Source organism: Aethalodelphis obliquidens, unplaced genomic scaffold (genome assembly GCF_003676395.1).
Source record: "Aethalodelphis obliquidens isolate GAN/ISIS:26980383/991018 unplaced genomic scaffold, ASM367639v1 scaffold41, whole genome shotgun sequence".
Taxonomy (NCBI): Eukaryota; Metazoa; Chordata; class Mammalia; order Artiodactyla; family Delphinidae; genus Aethalodelphis; species Aethalodelphis obliquidens.
In genome coordinates, this window is record NW_020837985.1 from 3,243,241 (window position 1) to 3,261,133 (window position 17,893).

Consider the following 17,893-nt stretch of genomic DNA (forward strand, 5'->3'; position numbering starts at 1 on the left):
ATAGCACCATGGAGGAGTGTATTTTTTCCTTCCAACTGTCAATTGCCAACTGCTAACTGCTAACTGACCAAGGTTGCCTTGCTGATATCACGCCTGGTCATGTGACCTGCTTTGGCCAATGAAATGTGAGCAGAAGTGATATGTACCAGGTACCAGCAGAAGCTTTGAAGAGCTACTCTCTTATTTCCACTCTCTCTCTTTTCCCTCTGTCATGAGATCAGCATCTTCTAGACACAGGCTTCTCCTACTAGCATGGTCCCATAATGAAGATGTGGAGCAGAGTTTTAGGCAACCTATAAAGATCAAGTAATGTGATAAACCTTTATTGTTGTCAGCCACTGAGATTTGGGGGACCATTTGTTATTGCACCATAATTTATCCTAAGCCAGCAGATTCAAGCAGTTATGCCATTGTATTGGAAATTTTGGTCAATTCCACGGGACACTAGGCTCCTCAAGCAGGTACTATTCTTTACCATCTTTCAGTCCCAGAGTCTAGCAGAGTGCCTGGCATACAGTAGGTAACAAATAAATCTTTGATGAATGGATGGAAGGAGGGATGGATGACCAGTAGGATCTAGAATGATACTGTGAGTTCAAAATGGAGCATAGATTCCTCAGGATAGAACCATGCACTAACAAAACTCACATGAATGCCACTGTGGGCTCTGATTTCATCAACTCCACTGCTATCCAAGTAATCGTGTAGGACATAGCTGATTACCTCATATCATAATATTCTAGCTCCTGCCGTCCAAATCTGCACTTCCTAAAACATCATCTCTAGATCTTGCTGTTTGTGACTCCATGAGCCAGCAACTTCTGTAGACTAACCAGGAAAACACAATAGGAAACATGACACAATAGCTGTCTTCTCTGTCCCTGATGTCTTCAATGTGGCTGACCCCCCCACCCACCATGCCCATGTGAGTGGGAGAAAGGCAGGTTCAGGCAACAGCTCTTAGCCCAAGTATTCACCAAGAAGACACTGTGATGTTTCTTCCTTCTTTCACTGCCTGCTGTTTTCTACATGGCTCCATGTTAACAGTAGAGCATAGTAGTTCAGAGAACAGTCTTGATAGAGTAAGAAAGACCTTGATCAAACCTTAATTACACTATTCACATAGCATTGATGCCATTTGGAACTCTGGAACTATCAATAGAATGGCCTTTCAGGATTGTCCCAAGTTCAGCCAAGATGAACAGGCCAGTATAGAGAGATCCATTTCTTAAGCCCTTTTTTCCATCTCCAAACCCCGTCACATTTACAGCCATTCAGCCTGTTTGCTCTGACCCTGAGCTCAGGAATGTGGCTAGACCACAGTCTGGGAGCTGGAATATGCAAGTTGAAAGAATTTTTTAGACTTCTCTTCTTGCCTCTCCTCCAGTTCTGACAATAGATCAATGCATTTCTCCAGAATCTGCCATGAAAAACCTTACCTGAAGCTGTCAGGACATGTCAGATGTCACCTGCTAAATCATAAAAGTCCTTCAGAGTTATCAGGAACTTTTCTTCCCTGGCACCTGCCTCCTAAATCACGACCCAAACAACTCTGTCTGCTGTTCCCAGGGGAAGGAGAAGCAGCCATTCATCCCATCCTTTTCCTTCCTGCCCCCAAATGATCAACTTGCAGCCCCTTTTTCTCCTCTGGAGCTTTGTTCCAGGTCACAGCCAGCAACTATGGGTTCAACCACTCCCTTCCTCTGAGGAATCCTGTTGACAGAATACATACAAGATGATGCACCCTAACAGCACAATGACTAGGTGTTCTTTGTGGTTTGACACCTTAACCTAAAGTTTGCATTAAGTTTCTCAGACTTTGCCTCTTTTCTAGGACAGTTCCACCAGGCTGCTAATGTACTAGGAAGCTCTTCCTGCAGAGCCCCTAATCGGCTGCCCCTACTGGAGCCTGTCTCCCTCTGGCTCTGTCCTGACCCCTCTCACAGGCTACATCCACTGTGGACAGACATTCTAGCAGCTGGGGAGGGGCTCAGTGCCTCACCAGCAAACACCACCCTCCCTAGGAGCCGTGAGGAGTCATGCCACAGGTTGGGAAGTGGCAGGAGGGATGGGCTGGTGAAAAGTAGGAGAGCACAAAAGGTATGGCTGGTGGCCTAACACAAGTCTGTTCGTATAAAGCTTATTCAACTTAAATTTCCAGTAACTTCGTTAGAAATTCTGATGACGACAGTGGTTTTCTAAGGAAACAGAAACACAAGTGCAAAAGGCAATTCTCAGGAAAGGAATTCCATGACTTTTTTCTACATGAACATTTTCACATGATTTCATGCTTAGAAACATGGGGAAGTCCCAACATGGATGCTGTGTCCAGCATTCTGGCGACAGGAGGAAGAAAACCTAATGTATTTACTGTATGCCAGACCCTGTTCTCAGCACTTCCCCATGTTAATTCCTTTAAACCTCCTAACACCCTATGAGATAGGTTCTATTACGATCATCCCCACATGACTGATGAGGAAACTGAGGGATACAGGTGTTATTTAACAGAAAGGAGAGAAAGAGTGCAAGAGTGCTTGCCCGGGTGGCAAGTTTGCCAGGTGGTTACAGAGTGGCAAACCTGGGTGTCACATGTTATCACTATTTTTCTGTATGCAAAGTAATGTCCATTGAGTACATAGGTATTCAATCCTCTAATTCTCTAATGAAACTCTCAAAAATCCTAGGTAAGTATTATCAACTTCTGTTTTACAGATAAGAAAACTGAGACTCAAAAAAAAAAAATTTAGTGACTACCGATGTCACAGAGCTAGCAAGCCAGGATTTGTTTGTTTGTTTTGGGTTTCTACTTTTTATTTATTTATTTTTTGTTTTTTATTTTTAAAAATTTTTGGCTGCGTTGGGTCTTTGTTGCTGCGTGCAGGCTTTCTCTAGTTGTGGTGAGCAGGGGGCTACTCTTCATTGTGGTGTGCCGGCTTCTCATCGTGGTTGCTTCTCTTGTCGCAGAGCATGGGCTCTAGGCATGTAGGCTCAGTAGTTGCAGTGCATGGGCACTAGAGCATGTGGGCTTCAGTAGTTGTGGCATGCAGGCTCAGTAGTTGTGGCGCACAGGCTTAGTTGGTCCGCAGCATGTGGGATCTTCCCAGACCATTGTTCGAACCTGTGTCCCCTGCATTGGCAGGTGGATTCTTAATCACTGCACTACCAGGGAAGTATGTGGTTTCTACTTTTTAAAAAAAATTTTATTGAAGTATAGTTGATTTATAATGTTGTGTTAATTTCTGCTGTATAGCAAAGTGACTCAGTTATACATATATATGTTCTTTTTCATATGCTTTTCCATTATGGTGTATCACAGGATATTGAATATAATGCCCTGTGCTATACAGTGGGACCTTGTTGTTTATCCATCCTATATATACTAGTTTGCATCTACTAATCCCAAACTCCCAGTCTTTCCCTCCCCCACCCCCCCCACCCCACCCCTTGACAACCACAAGTCTGTTCTCTATGTCTATATCATATGGTATTTGTGTTTCTCTTTCTGACTTATTTTGGCAAGCCAGGATTTGAATGTTGAGATGGAATTCCACCTTTTAAGGTGGCTGAACAGCAGAAAGATACTACTTTCCCAAGGAGATGAGAAGCAGTGGCTGTTTTCTGTACACTTGTTCTAGGACAGGCTTGTGGCCAGAAGTGGGAATGAGCCTGGACAGTGATGGTGGGCACTGCCCAGTGTCCCAGCAGATGGCTGCCCTCCGATTCCAGAGCCTTGGCCAGCAGCCCGTCTCTCTTCACGCCATGACCTATTTTTGCTCACCCACTTAGCTCTCTGGCCTATTTCTTTCCTGAAGAGTTATTTCATAACCTTCGCTGAGTAACTACCACATGCTGAGCATAGCATTCGTGAACTTGGAGATGGAAAAAAAAATGTATCTTCAAATGATGCAGAGCAGTATTCTCAATCCAGGTAGAAAAATCAGAAGGAAAATTAAGAAGATTCTTGGACCTTCCCTTTCCCTTGCATTCAGGTTGGCTCCTTTTTACTTGGTATGCCTCAGATGGTGACAGTCAGAGGGCATCCTTACTTGGTATGCCTCAGATGGTGACAGATCATCAGCGATTGGGGGCCTGGATTGCTAGACCTGCTTTTCAGCTGGTTCCTCTGCATCCAGAAATTTCCACAACCTATTAGGTTAAAATCTTTCTCGACCCTGCTTTTCAGCGTTGCATCTTAAGTACGTCAAGCTGGTTTCCCATTGCCAATAAAACCCACTGTCCCTGCCGGGTCCTGCTGCCAAAATCAAAGAGTGAGTCAAAGAGTGTTGGTAAGTGATATAGAGGTGTTAATTTGGCAATGTGATTGGATACTGTTGGAAGAGCTGAGCTATAAGATGCTGGGACAGAGGGGCTGCCTATACAACTAAATGGGTGTCATTAGACGTAAAAGCTCCCTTTTTCTCTCCTTTCTGTTTCTCAAGTGCAAACCTGCTGGTTCTGGTGTTTCTTCCTTTTCTGTTTGTTTGTTTGTTTGTTTGTTTTGCTGTAGGCCTCCTACCCTACTCCTCAAGGTGTCTTATCTCTGGCTCCACCTTATTGCCTTATTCTCCAAAGAGAAATCCATGAATCTTAGGATTTTATAGAACGTAAGGTTAGAAAAACAGCAAACATAGGGAAGTTGAAAATCTCACAAATTTCTTATGGACATGGCCTCTTGTCGTTAGCTCTTGGCTCCCTCACAAATGTTGATTGGAAGCCCAGTTGGACCAGGACTCAGCTCTGAAGGTGGGGCTCACTCACAGTCACTGTCCTGGCCTGACTACCACCCTGGGATTTCAACATCCAAATCAGAATGTCTTACTCCCCCTGCTGGAAACTCCCCAGGCTTCCCGGTGCTTAGAGCAAGCTCTGCACTCCTTTACCTGGGCCTCCAGGCCCTTCAGGATTTGGATTCTGTTCCTCCAGCCTCATCTTTACCACTCTTCTCTTCATCCTGTACTCCACCCGATCTGGTCCTCTTGCTGTGCTTTGAACACCTCCAAGTCTCTGCACCACAGGAGCTTTGCACAGGCTAGTCCTTGTCCCTAGAACACCGTCATCTGTAAGGATGATTCCTTCTCATCTGTGGGTCTCAGCTGAGACAGCTAAATGCAATATGTGATTCTGAACTGGATTCTTTTGTTGGCATCACTGACATAACTTGAGTAGAGTTCTGAGAATTAGATAGTAGTCATTATCAATGTTAATGTCCTGATTTTAACACCTATATTTTGGTTATGTAGAAAAATTACTGAAAAATCATACTGACAAAGAGAGGTGATTGCAGTAGCTTGTCTCCAGCATGGCTGGCCACCACTAATTCTTTCTCCCCTATACACGCAAGCCAGAGTTGCAGCCTGCTCCCTTAAATGTGTCCTGACTTATGACTGTTTTGATCAACAGAATACTACTGAAGTCAGGCTGTGTGACTTCTGAGGCTAGGTCCCAAGGAGTCTTGCAGCTTCTGCCTGTGTCTCTCAGAATGCTTGCTCTGAGGGAAGCCAACTGCTATGTAAGAAGTGTGAGTACCCTGAAACCACCATGCTGTGAGGAAGCCCAAGCTAGTCACATGGAAGGATCAGGTAGAAAAAGATGCCCTCTGACTGTCACCATCTGAGGCATACCAAGTAAGAACTGCCCCACTGAGCCCATCAGGCCCAGGACTCTGAAAGATAATAATAACTTGTTTTAACCACTATGTTTTGGGTTTGTTACACATTTGTATATAACAAGAACAGTGGTTATATTTGAATGGTAATGGAACTATGATATATATAAGCTTCTTGTTTCTCTCCCTCTCTCTCTTTTCTTTCTTTTTTTTTTTTGCATTAAGCATTTATTAAATTTATAATTAAAGAAAACACTTATTTTCCCCTAGCACTTTGGGTTAAGAGTAGCATTACCTAGTGTACCTCCCAAGATATGGCTGTATCCACTAGGCAGAATGAATTACTCACCGTGATATCCATAGTATCTAACACAATGGATGGATACAGCAGATGCTTCGTATTTGTTGAATAATTGATGTATGGGCAGCACATTGAATAAATTCCTTCAGGATAAAAGGCTGTTTATTTATTCATCCATTTAGTTACTTAGAAAGATTTATGTTAGTCTGGCATCATGCTTTTTCTTTTTTTTACAATTAGTTCAATGCTCTCTTTAAAGGAGCTTAAAGACACCAAAAAGTGAGGCCATGTGTTTAAGGTATGATTTATCGTCTTTTCCCCCCTATACATTTATATCTCCATGTGATTTTCTCCTCTGCTTCCTTCTATAACTTCTACTCTATGTGGACATTTTGCCACCATACCTCTCCCTTTGTACATGTCTAAGAAAAGGTAGCACAAAAAAATAAAATTATAAACCAATCTCTTTTAGGAATAAAACTTAGATGAAATACCAACAGCTCAATTAAATCAATATATAAACAGACTACTACTTATGATCAAGTAGGATTAATTTCAAGAATACAAGGGTAACATAACATTAGAAAATTGGTTAATATTAATGAGTATGTTTCATAGATCAAAGGAGAAAAATGTGATCATCCTAATTTAAAAAAAAATTCTTAGTAAACTGTATCTTGAGGAATGCTTCCTTAACATCATAAAAATTAATATTGAACACTTACTGGGATATAGTACAGTGCATTAAGTTTTAGGGACTAAAACATTAAATAAGACAAGTTTCTGCTTTCAAGAACCTGAAGCATGTACTATTGATCACAAAACATTACCAGTCTCCTTTTTCTGCAAGTGGACCTTTGATCTCATAACTGGGAATTAATCCAATAGATATATTTCAAATTAAGATATTTTCATAATGTTTACTGCAGTATAATTTTTAGTAACAAAATCTCTTAACCTTAATGTCCAATAATAGGGGGATAGTTATGGAAATTTCTTCGTATTAGCTCAATGGAATATTATGCATTCATTAATAAGTTTCATTCAGTACCCACAATGTGCCAACAAGCTACCACATAGACTAAATTAGTTCAAAGACAATGTAGTAATGTTGAACACTGTATATTGCAGTAAAACTAGTTGTAAAAAGTATAAGAGAGTTTCTCAGCATTTTGGATCAGATAATTCTTTGTTGGCGGGTGTGGGTTTGTCCTGTGCATTGCAGGTTGTTTAGCAACATCCCTGGCCTCTACCAGCGGGTCAGTAGCACACCCTCCTGCTTAGCTTTGACAACCAAAAATGTCTCCGCACAGTGCCAAATGTCTCCCGGGGAGCAAATTTGCCTTTGATCAAGTATAATACATATTCAACATATAACACAATTTTCCATATATAGTTTTGTCTACAACTATATAAAAACCTATATGTAAATGAAAAAAAAAGTGGAAGAAACAATGAGGGAATAATACTTGCTATGATTATTGACGGAATTCTGGTTGTAATTTCTTTTCTCAGACTTTCTAATTATTTTAGCAGTAGATACAGCCCTTTTTTTTTTTTTTTTTTTTTTTAATGGCTGTGTTGGGTCTTCGTTTCTATGCGAGGGCTTTCTCTAGTTGCGGCGAGCGGGGGCCACTCTTCATTGCGGTGCGCGGGCCTCTCACTATCGTGGCCTCTCTTGTTACGGAGCACAGGCTCCAGACGCGCAGGCTCAGTAATTGTGGCTCACGGGCCTAGTTGCTCCGCGGCATGTGGGATCTTCCCAGACCAGGGCTCGAATCCATGTCCCCTGCATTGGCAGGCAGATTCTCAACCACTGAGCCACCAGGGAAGCCCAATACAGCCCATTTATAAGATGTGCCTTTTGAACAGATTTAGGAAGAGCTTTCAGTCCAGGAACAGCAGTACTCGGTGGCAGTGCCAATTCACCTTGGTGGGTGGATGTGTGGTCTTAATTTCCCTTATGTATCCTCTGAGTTCTAGCACTCCACAAAGTGCCTTTGGCTAGCTGTACATCTCCCTACATGTGTGTATCAGGACCACCAATTTCTGCTTATAGCAGTTCCCAGATGACTTGGTCTATAATTTCTGGTGCACCTTTGATACCAGCTGTGATGGTTAGTTTTGTGTCAACTCAGTTGGGCTACAGGGTGTCTAGATATTTGGCCAAACATTTTTCTGGGTGTTTCTATGAGAGTAATTTTGGATAAGATTAACTTTTAAATCAATAGACTGAGTGAATCAGATTTCCCTCTATAATGTGTGTGGACCTCATCCAATCAGTTGAAGGCCTGAATTGAACAAAAAGGCTGACCCTCACCTGAGTAAGAGAGAATTCTCCTACCTGACAGCCTTGAACTAGGACATTGGTGTTTTTCTCATCTTAGACCCAAACTGAAACTTGGACGCAAACTCGGGTCTTCCTAGGTTCCAGGTCTTTGGACTGAGACTGGAACTAAAGCATTGGCTCTTCTGGGTCTCCACCTTGCTGAATCCGTCTGCAGATCTTGGGACTTGTCAGCCATCAGGACCAGCAGGCGATAGTTACAGAGATAGATAGATAGATAGATATAGATTTGTTATAATATAAGGAATTTATTTGTTTTATTTATTTATTTGTTATATTTATTTATTTGCATACTATTTACATACTACCTCCTGTTTCTCTGGAGAACCCTGACTAATACACCAGCAAAGTTTCACCTCCAGGTCCAAACTGGGCCTTTCCAGAGAAGTCCAAACAAGATGTCACCAGCCTTGTAAATTCATCAGAATCAAACACGAGCCCCCACTAGTCTGGTTTCCATGTCTAATTCTCAAAAGGCTTTGACCTTGGGGGATTTCCCTGGTGGCGCAGTGGTTAAGAATCTGCCTGCCAATGCAGGGGACATGGGTTTGAACCCTGGTCCAGGAAGATCCCACATGCCACAGAGCAACTAAGCCTATGGCCACAGCTACTGAGCCTGTGCTTTACAGCCCACAAGCCACAACTACTGAGCCCATGTGCTGCAACTACTGAGGCCTGCATGCTTAGAGCCCATGCTCCACGACAAGAGAAGCCACCGCAATGAGAAGCCCGCCCACTGCAATGAAGAGTAGCCCCTTCTCGCCACAACTAGAGAAAGCCCGGACGCAGCAACAAAGACGCAATGCAGCCAAAAATTGATTAATTCATTTTAAAAAAAGGCTCTGACCTTGGGCTGGCCCACCATGTTGCTTATCACTACTCAGATCTGACCTTTCTCAATGGGTGAACCCACACTAAGCCTTTGTGCTCAAGGGCAAAGGTAACCTTTCCCTTTGCTTCTTCTTTTACTCTTAAGACATGATTTTGGCAAACTGTCTACATATACCCTAGAAACAACCTCAACTTGCTTTTGTATTGATTTCACTTCTCCACTTTCAGTGTTGGAAAATGATGGAAATCGGCAATCAGCAAGAGACGGCAATGCCCTGCTGTGTGACTGAGAGAGGACAATTCTCTCCTAGCCCACTGAGCTTTTTTTTTTTTTTTTTAGAAATGCAGCAAAAATGTATTCTGACAGATGCCTTCGGCTCCCTTTGCAAACACAGCTATATAGAGTAGGCTCAAAAAAGTGACAGGATGTTGCTTTAACTGCACTGGTGATGGAGAATGAGTTAGATAGGACACAGCACACACTGACACAACAATCACCCATCACAACTGTGGCCTTAGGATGCCCATGAGCTTTTGGGGGCAGGCAGACTTGCTTCAAGTTTCCATATATCTAAGTGTTCCCAGACTATGTTACTTTGTGACACAGGAGGGAGTTGTTACCAACCAGTCTCCTTTGCCCACCTCACAGCAAGCCAAACGCTGAGATGCTGAAGTTCATAGCTGAGAAAGAGTTTATTCACAAGGCAGCCAAGAGACGAGACAGGAGAACAAGTCTCATATCCACCTCCCCGGCGAGGAACTTGAGATATTTATGGAATAAAGAAGCAGGCTGGTCTTAGGCACGGGGAAGGGGGATTGGAGGTAGGGAAAAGGTGAGGTAATTGGTGTCCTAAGCAGACATACCTGGGTTACATACTTCTTCATGGGACACATGTTCAAAATTAGAGGCACTTAGCATGATCTGAGGGTGAAGTTTTCAGCCCTCTGACTTCAAAAGGTCATTCATTGGACAGCTGCACAGGCCCAGTTTTGTGATCAGTGGGTCCAAGCAGTGTTGGCTGGCTGGAACTGGGCAGCAGCTGATTACAGGTTCCTGGAAAACAACTTAAGCCTCCTCCTGCCCCATTACTATAGTGACCCATACGTCAGAGGCATTGTCTATAAGGGTGGTTAAGAAGTCTGGTGACCTCTTTGACATAAATCACAGCAAGATCTTTTTTGACCCACCTCCTAGAGTAATGGAAATAAAATCAAAAATAAACAAATGAGACCTAATGAAACTTAAAAGCTTTTCCACAGCAAAGGAAACCATAAACAAGACAAAAAGACAACCCTCAGAATGGAAGAAAATATTTGCAAAGGAAGCAGCTGAGAAAGGATTAATCTCCTTTTTCAGCTCATGCAGCTCAATATCAAAAAAAAAAAAATAACAACCCAATACAAAAGTGGGCAGAAGACCTAAATAGACATTTCTCCAAAGAAGATATACAGATTGCCAATAAACATATGAAAAAATGCTCAACATTACTAATCATTAGAGAAATGCAAATCAAATCCACAGTGAGGATTTGATTCACTTCACACCAGTCAGAACGGCCATCATCAAAAAATCTACAAACAATAAATGCTAGAGATGAACTGTGTTACTCAGAACTGAAAAGGCAGTAACTTTCAAAAAAAGATGAAGATTTATGTCTCTTGCTGAAGAAAAAAATGAGCAGGGCAGTGTGCAGTGTACCTGTCGCCTCTGCCTCTTCCCACTGATTAAGGTCAACATTCATCCAAGTATTCCTGAGACAGTCCTGGTTTCCAGTTATTGTCTCAGAATAATTATTCATAGAGCTTCTCTCACTTTCTGAAGTGTACTGGTTTGGGCAATAAATCATATGTTTACTTTATTGATGAACCACCGTGGAGTGCTGCATCCTGATGTAGCGCGAGACATGCTAAGAGTAGGGGCTGGAAGACCAGGGCTCTAGACCCACCTACACCACTGGGCCATGGGCTTGGGCAACTCACTTACCCTCTCAGAACCTCAGTTTTCCTGTCTGCAAAATGGACATGGTTCCTGCTCTGTTCTCTTCGCAAACTTGCAATGAGGAATAGGTGGCATTTTGGTATGAAAGTACTTGATCAGCTTTGCACTACCACACAGATGAAAGTTCTTTTTATGATGACAATATAGATCAGATTATTTCATCCTATTATCTAATACCTCACTAGGAGTTTTCTCCTTCATGCAGATGAAGAGAATCCATTTTAGAATAGGGACTGTCATAGGTAACAACTGACTTGTTCTGCACATGAACTTGACATTATGCAGGTGTCACATTGTAAAATGCCACACCCTTTGTGGATTTCCCCTCCCCCCTTTCCTCTCCCACCCTAATAAAGAGTCTCCATGTAATTCATCCCAAAGGACATGGTTGATCTTTCTGGATACTAATAAACAAAGAACTTGATGGTCCCAATCCTTTGTGAAAATTCACATTCTTGGTCATTTGTCCTGATGTTTCCTAAGACATTTATTCTTTTGTGGCAAAGAAAAATCTCAACACTGATTGCCAAACGTTGGTGATCTGAATACACAGGATTTCCTGATAGAATTGTTTTCTAGTGCAGAATCCTATCTTCACCTTTTCACCCATATGCGCTTCCCACAGAGATGGTGGACAAGGAGGCATGACTTCCTTCAGAGACATGACAGGCTTGTCTGGGCAGCTCCACTAGGACTTAGGACCCATGAGGTTCCACTATTGAGAAGGAGTCACCATTCATGGAATACATCCCCAGCTTTGCTTACCAGAAGCAGGCAGGCACCCAGGGCATCAGCTTTATTTTATCTGTACTTTCTGAACAATTAGTGGCCCAGTGCCATTAGAGATGTCATTTGTCACACTATAAACTTTGCAAAAGGAAGCAAACATGGAGAGCAGAACAATGAACAGTAAGTCAGAGATGCTCCTTCCTTAGATCTTTCAGGATGCGATTTAATGAAGTCAGTTCTCAGGATTTCATCTACAAGTAGAGAAATCCAGTGAATGAATTCAAAAGCTTTAAAGATATCCTCTCAAGTTGAAGTGTTTCTTCTTCTCCTTCTTTAGATGTGAAAGAGAGATGAAGAGGAAAGAAAACGCATTCATTCATTCAATAAATATTTATTGAGCTTCCAGGTACGTTTTTGATGCTGGGAATACAGTAGTAATTAAATAGGCAAAGAACTGCCTCGTGCAGTTAACATTCTAGTCAAAGAGAAAGGGGAAAAGCAAAGAAACAAGTACAAAACAGAATGTCAGGTAACAGTAAGTGACTGGGGTGCAATTGTTAGACAGGGGTGCCAGGGAAGGACAGAGTGGGTAATAACTCCGTGCTTCCAGTGTTACCTTTGCCTTCAGCCAAAGGGCTTCATCTTCTTTCTGCAACGCCCTTAGGAAGAGCTCTTTGACTGAGTCCCAAACCAGGCCCTTGATATGCTAAAGGACTTTAAATAATCCTCTCTCAAAACAAGAGCTTGGTAAAGAACGCAATTATTGTCTTGCAGCAAAATCTTATTTTTGAATGTCAAAAGCTAAATATTACCCCAGTCTGTCTCTTTGTAGGCCCTCAACAATAAGTCGTGATATCCCCCCCAAGCAGATGAATGGCTCAGGTGAACTGAAAAAAAAGGTAAAATGCATAAGCACGTGAATAATTTGCATAAGCACCCTCATAATTTCTAGGCTCCTACTGAGCCGCAGACACTATGCCAGCTCCTGACAGAACAATGTAAATAAGATACGGTGCTTTGCCTCAAAGACAAGTCTCATGGAGTCATCTATAAGATGAAGAGCTGGGACCAGATCGGTGTTTCTGAACAGGATGCTTTTGCATTTGGGACAGGACAAATTTTTGGTGTGTAGAATCTACCATCCTGTACTGTGTAGGGCATTTAGCATTCCTATCCCTTGCATTCTTAGTTTGCTAGGGCTGCCATAACAAAATACCACAGACTGGATGGCTTAAACATCAGAAATTTATTTCTCACCATTCTGGAGTCTGCAAGTCCAAAACCAAGGTGTCAACAGGTTTGATTTCTCCTGAGGCCCCTCTCCTTGGCTTGCAGATGGCCATCTTCTTGCTATGTCCTCCCATGGCCTTTTCTTTGTACACTTGCATCCCTGGTATTTGTCCCTTCTTCTTATAAGGACGTTAGGATTAGGGGTCCCACCTTTATGACCTCATTTAAATTACCTCCGTAAAGCCCTGTTTCCAAATACAGTCACATCAGGGGGGTTAGGGTTTCAAAGCATGAAATTTGAGGGGACACAATTCAGTTCATAGCAATTGGCCAACTAACTACTGGTAGCACCAACCAAAGATAGTCAAATATATTCTCACATATTCTCAAATGTCTTCTAGACTCCTAAGAGGAATTCCTGTTCTGTGTTCTACAATGCTGAGGATTTCCACATCTACTTTACATAGTTACAAATACCTGTTTGCCTGCCAATTTTGGCTCTCATTTTCTGATGACTGGGAGATGGTTCTCTGAGAAAAGTGCTTTCTTAACCAACTTCAGTAGAAATGTAATGCAGTACTTATATCATTAGGTAAAGCTGATAATATCAACTCTCTTTCAGAGTTTGCCAGCCCTAAATTCATATACTATTAAACACAGGCAGATAGACTTAAAGTGTTATTTATATAGTGCCTCCCTAGACTGAATACATTTTTTTTGACAAATGAATATCATAAAAGTCAATAGCATCTGTTTTGAGATCTAAAGCAAAAAGTATTTAATGAGGAGTGTAGAGGGAGGAAGAGTCTCAGGGGAATAAAATGTGAGTTCTAGATAGAAGGAGAAGACAAAGCATGACCCTCCGGCCAGCTGAAGTTAAGACATTAAACACGGTGACCAGGAAGTCTTTTGCATGTGATTTCCATATTAATACCAGCCCCATGTATCGAGTAGTTACAGTGCCAAGCGTGGTAATATGAACGTTCCATATATGCTCTTATTTGATTTAATATTGTTAAAAGCCAATTAAAATATAAGGATATTTCTGCAGCTCTTCACTCTTCCTCAACGTCCCCCTTCCCCCTCCATACACACACCTCTTGATCCAGTTTGGAGACAGAGATACCATGAATGAGAATGATGGTGCACTGGCCTAGGAAAGTGACAGTGGGAGAGCTGAGAAGTGGACATATTTGAGACTCATTTAGGAGGTGGGATCAGCAGAATTTAGTGACTTTGGGTTGTTTACGGGCTAAGGGAAAATGAATAGTCCAAGATGGTGCCCGGGACAACTTTTTGCCAGGGGCTGGCATACACTGCAGAATAAAATACTGGAGAAGGAATGGGTTCAGGAATTCAAAAGAGATCTATAGGGCTGCCATTGGGCAGGAAAGATTTTGTTGAGGGCCTTCACTCCCTCTGCTTCCTAGGGGCTTTGTAATTATCTTAAGCTCTTTGTGTCAGTTTCCTCAAAATGCGAAAAGCTGGAATACTCATTCCTACATCATACAGGATGGTTGTGAGGATGAGGTGAGAGAACATACGTGACAGTGTCTGGGGCATGGAAGGCATTGATCAAATATTCTTCTTCACCTTCTTTCTTCCTGCCAACTCTGGGTCTGTGATTCTACAGATACCCTCGAGTACATCAGCATCTGTAGGGATGGGCTGAGAGACAAAGGGTAAAATGCAGAGGCTGGATGAGGTAACATCTGGTATATTGGAAGATCAATCTGAAATTAGAGTTCAGGTGAAGAGTGGTATCCAAAAAGAGCAAGTGGAAAAATGTCCCAAAGAAATTATGTTGCTTTCACAGTTCTGACTGGTAACCACTCTGCTTTCCAGAATTTGGTGTATTTAGAAATGAATGAAGTACCCTTAGCCACAGACCAGGTTTCATAATGTGTACTCACACCTCAGATTTCCAAATGGTGTCCTCCTCTTCTAGGTTCCTGCATAATTTGAGACCAGTTTTCCAGCTTTCTACATTGTACAGCTCTGTGGCTCTAAGAACTAGCGTGCGCCTCCATAGCCAGGAATGAGGCCTGCTTCTTCTTGATCTTCTGTCTTCTGGAGGAAAATTGGTTTGCAGTAGGGTAGGGGCCAAGATGAGAACACTGCAGACAACTAACCTTAGAGAAAATCTGGCCAAAGAGGAGAGGTCAGACCCTTAATATTCTGGAGACTCTCTCTCTCTCTGTGTGTGTCTCTCTCTGCCTCTCCCTCTGTCTCTGTCTGTCTGTCTCTCTCTCCAGTATTTAATTCCAAATGGTTCATATTAGAAAGTATCCATGCTCATAATCCACTCAGGTTTATTTTTGTTAAATCTAATTGTTACAAATAGCACCTTATGTTTGCACAAATATTCTTTGAGATTACACAGGGATGGGTTACTCTGCAGCATAATTTATATTCTGTGGCAGGCTCACCAAACAGCTGCCTCTGGAGCCACCTGCTGACACAGTTTAGGATCCCGAGCATTTAATGTGACTAAGGAAAGAGTCATCCAGGCTAATATGAGAAAGGCACAATCTACACCCTGCTCTCTTGATCCCCTTGACTTACTGTAACACCAGAAGCAAATCCATACAGACATTTCTTTCCCCTCGCAACCCACACACCCAACCCTCCCACCCACCTTCAAAAAAGATGTTGCAATTTCCTTGGTATCTGTTTCAATCAGGCAGTCCTCTGTAGTGGGAGTCTATGGTTCTTGGGCTTCTGATATCTTTGGTGCTCTGTGCCAGCTCCTACTCCTTCCCTAAGCTGAGTCTCTCCTCCATTAAACTCCACCTCGGAGGTGCTGAGTCACAGGTACTTGGAGCAGTGATTGTTTCAGTAGAAAATCTCTGCACATATTCCCAGGCCAAATAATGCCAGGAGAAGTGGGAAGGGGAATGACAAAGAAAAGGAGCCAAAGATCTGCTGAAAGCACCAGAAAGCCCACCACTAAAAGTAATGAGGATAATCCTCAGGATGGAGAAGATGGTACCCAAGTTACTTTGGCTTAGAGTAGTTCAATTTCTTAGTAAAGAGTCACAAATCTTGTATGTGAGGCAAAGAATTTAATGATTAGGACATCACACTGCTACTCACCACATGGCTGTGTACCGTCTGCCAATCAGTGATTCCATCATTTAAAGCACCTTCTCTTTTAAAATGCAAATATCTCTGCAAAGGTTAAAACCTGACAGTGGACAATTTAGTGTGAGCTGTTCTGATCATACAATCAGATCAGCACTGTATTACTCAACAAAATACCATATACTCAGTGGTTATGGTTCTGGAGGTTGAAAGTCTGAGATCAGGGTGCCAGCGTGGTCCAGTTCTGGTGAGAGCTTTCTTCTTGGCCTTCTGACTGTGTCCTCACATGGTGTGGAGAGAGAGGGAGTGGGGTGGGGGGAGAGAGAGATATCAATCTTTGGTGTCTTATAAGGGCATTAATCCCATGAAGTTCCCATTCTCATGACCTCATCTCAACCTAGTTACTTCCTGAAGGCCCCATGGCCAAATACCGTCACATTGGGGGTTATGGCTTCAACATACGAATGAAGTGGGGGGCACAATTCACTCCATAGCAAGTACCAAGTTTATCTCTCAGGCACAGGAAAAGAGGAGAGAGGATTTTTTTCCCCTGGTGGTGGTGGCGGTGGTGATGGTGATAGTGGTGGAGAATCAGCAGTGGTGGGACACTTTTCACCATCTTAGGCAAGCAGGAGGATGCAGGGAAAGAGGGTGGGATTTGTAGGCAGGAAGGTTCCTGTTGTATAACAAAGAATTTGGCTGGTCTTTGTCCCCAGGTCCTGGGAGGGAGCCTCTAAATACTTGGAATTTCCCAAGTGATAGGCGTGTCCCCTTGGACCACACCTGAGTTCATGCTAATGAGGAAACTCCTGGTAGGACCCTAGAGAGCTTATGCAAATGAGATGGTTCAGGGTGGGGTTTGGCACACTGAGGAAGACCAACTATGTGATTAGAGGGTTAGGGCTTTTAACCACATGATATCAGTACAACCTCAGAGAGGGGAAGGGGGCTGAAGATTGAGTTTAACCACATGAGCACTAATTTAATCCGTCATGCCTACATAATGAGAAGCCAATAAAACATCTGGACACTGAAGCTCAGAGAAGCTTCCTTGGTTAACAATACTCTGTGTATTTTTACACACTGATGTGTTAGGAGGGTGATGTGTCCTGACTCCACGGGGAAAGAACACAGAAGCTCCATGTCTGGGGCCTTCCCAGAACCTCACCTTATGCATCTCTGCTTTTGGCAGGTTCTGATTTGTGTCCTTTTGCTATAATAAAACTGTAATAGCAAGTATAGCTCTTTCCTGAGTTCTGTAAGTCATTCTAGTGAATTATTGAAGCTGAGGGGATAGTGGGAACCCTAAACTTAGTCAGAAGTGCTGGTGACCCCCTAATTTGGGACTGGTGTCTGAAATAAAGGCAGTTTTGTGGATGACTAAGCTCTTTACGTGTGAAGTTTGGCCTGACTTGTAACTATATTCTGTGTATTACAAGTGTCAGTGTTGCAACTCACCAAGCAAAAAATGGCCAATTACACTTGTAATTTTGCTGAAGGTCTCAATGGGGCAGTTGTTTCACTGGAAATGAGCCTGGGTTCAACTTAAAGGTGCCATTGATCACACCTGGCCATAAACATCAAACTCCCCTAAGAGAGCCTCCTTCCCCAGTCTGCCTCTCAGGTTAGTCATTTTCCCTTTCCCTTTCCTCTCCAACTCTGTACCACACCCAATGGGAGAGAAAAAATTTGATGAGAAGAAAAAAGGGAAGATACGGGCAAAGCCCTAACCCCTCTCCCCTACCCCACGCCTCCACTACTTTCACC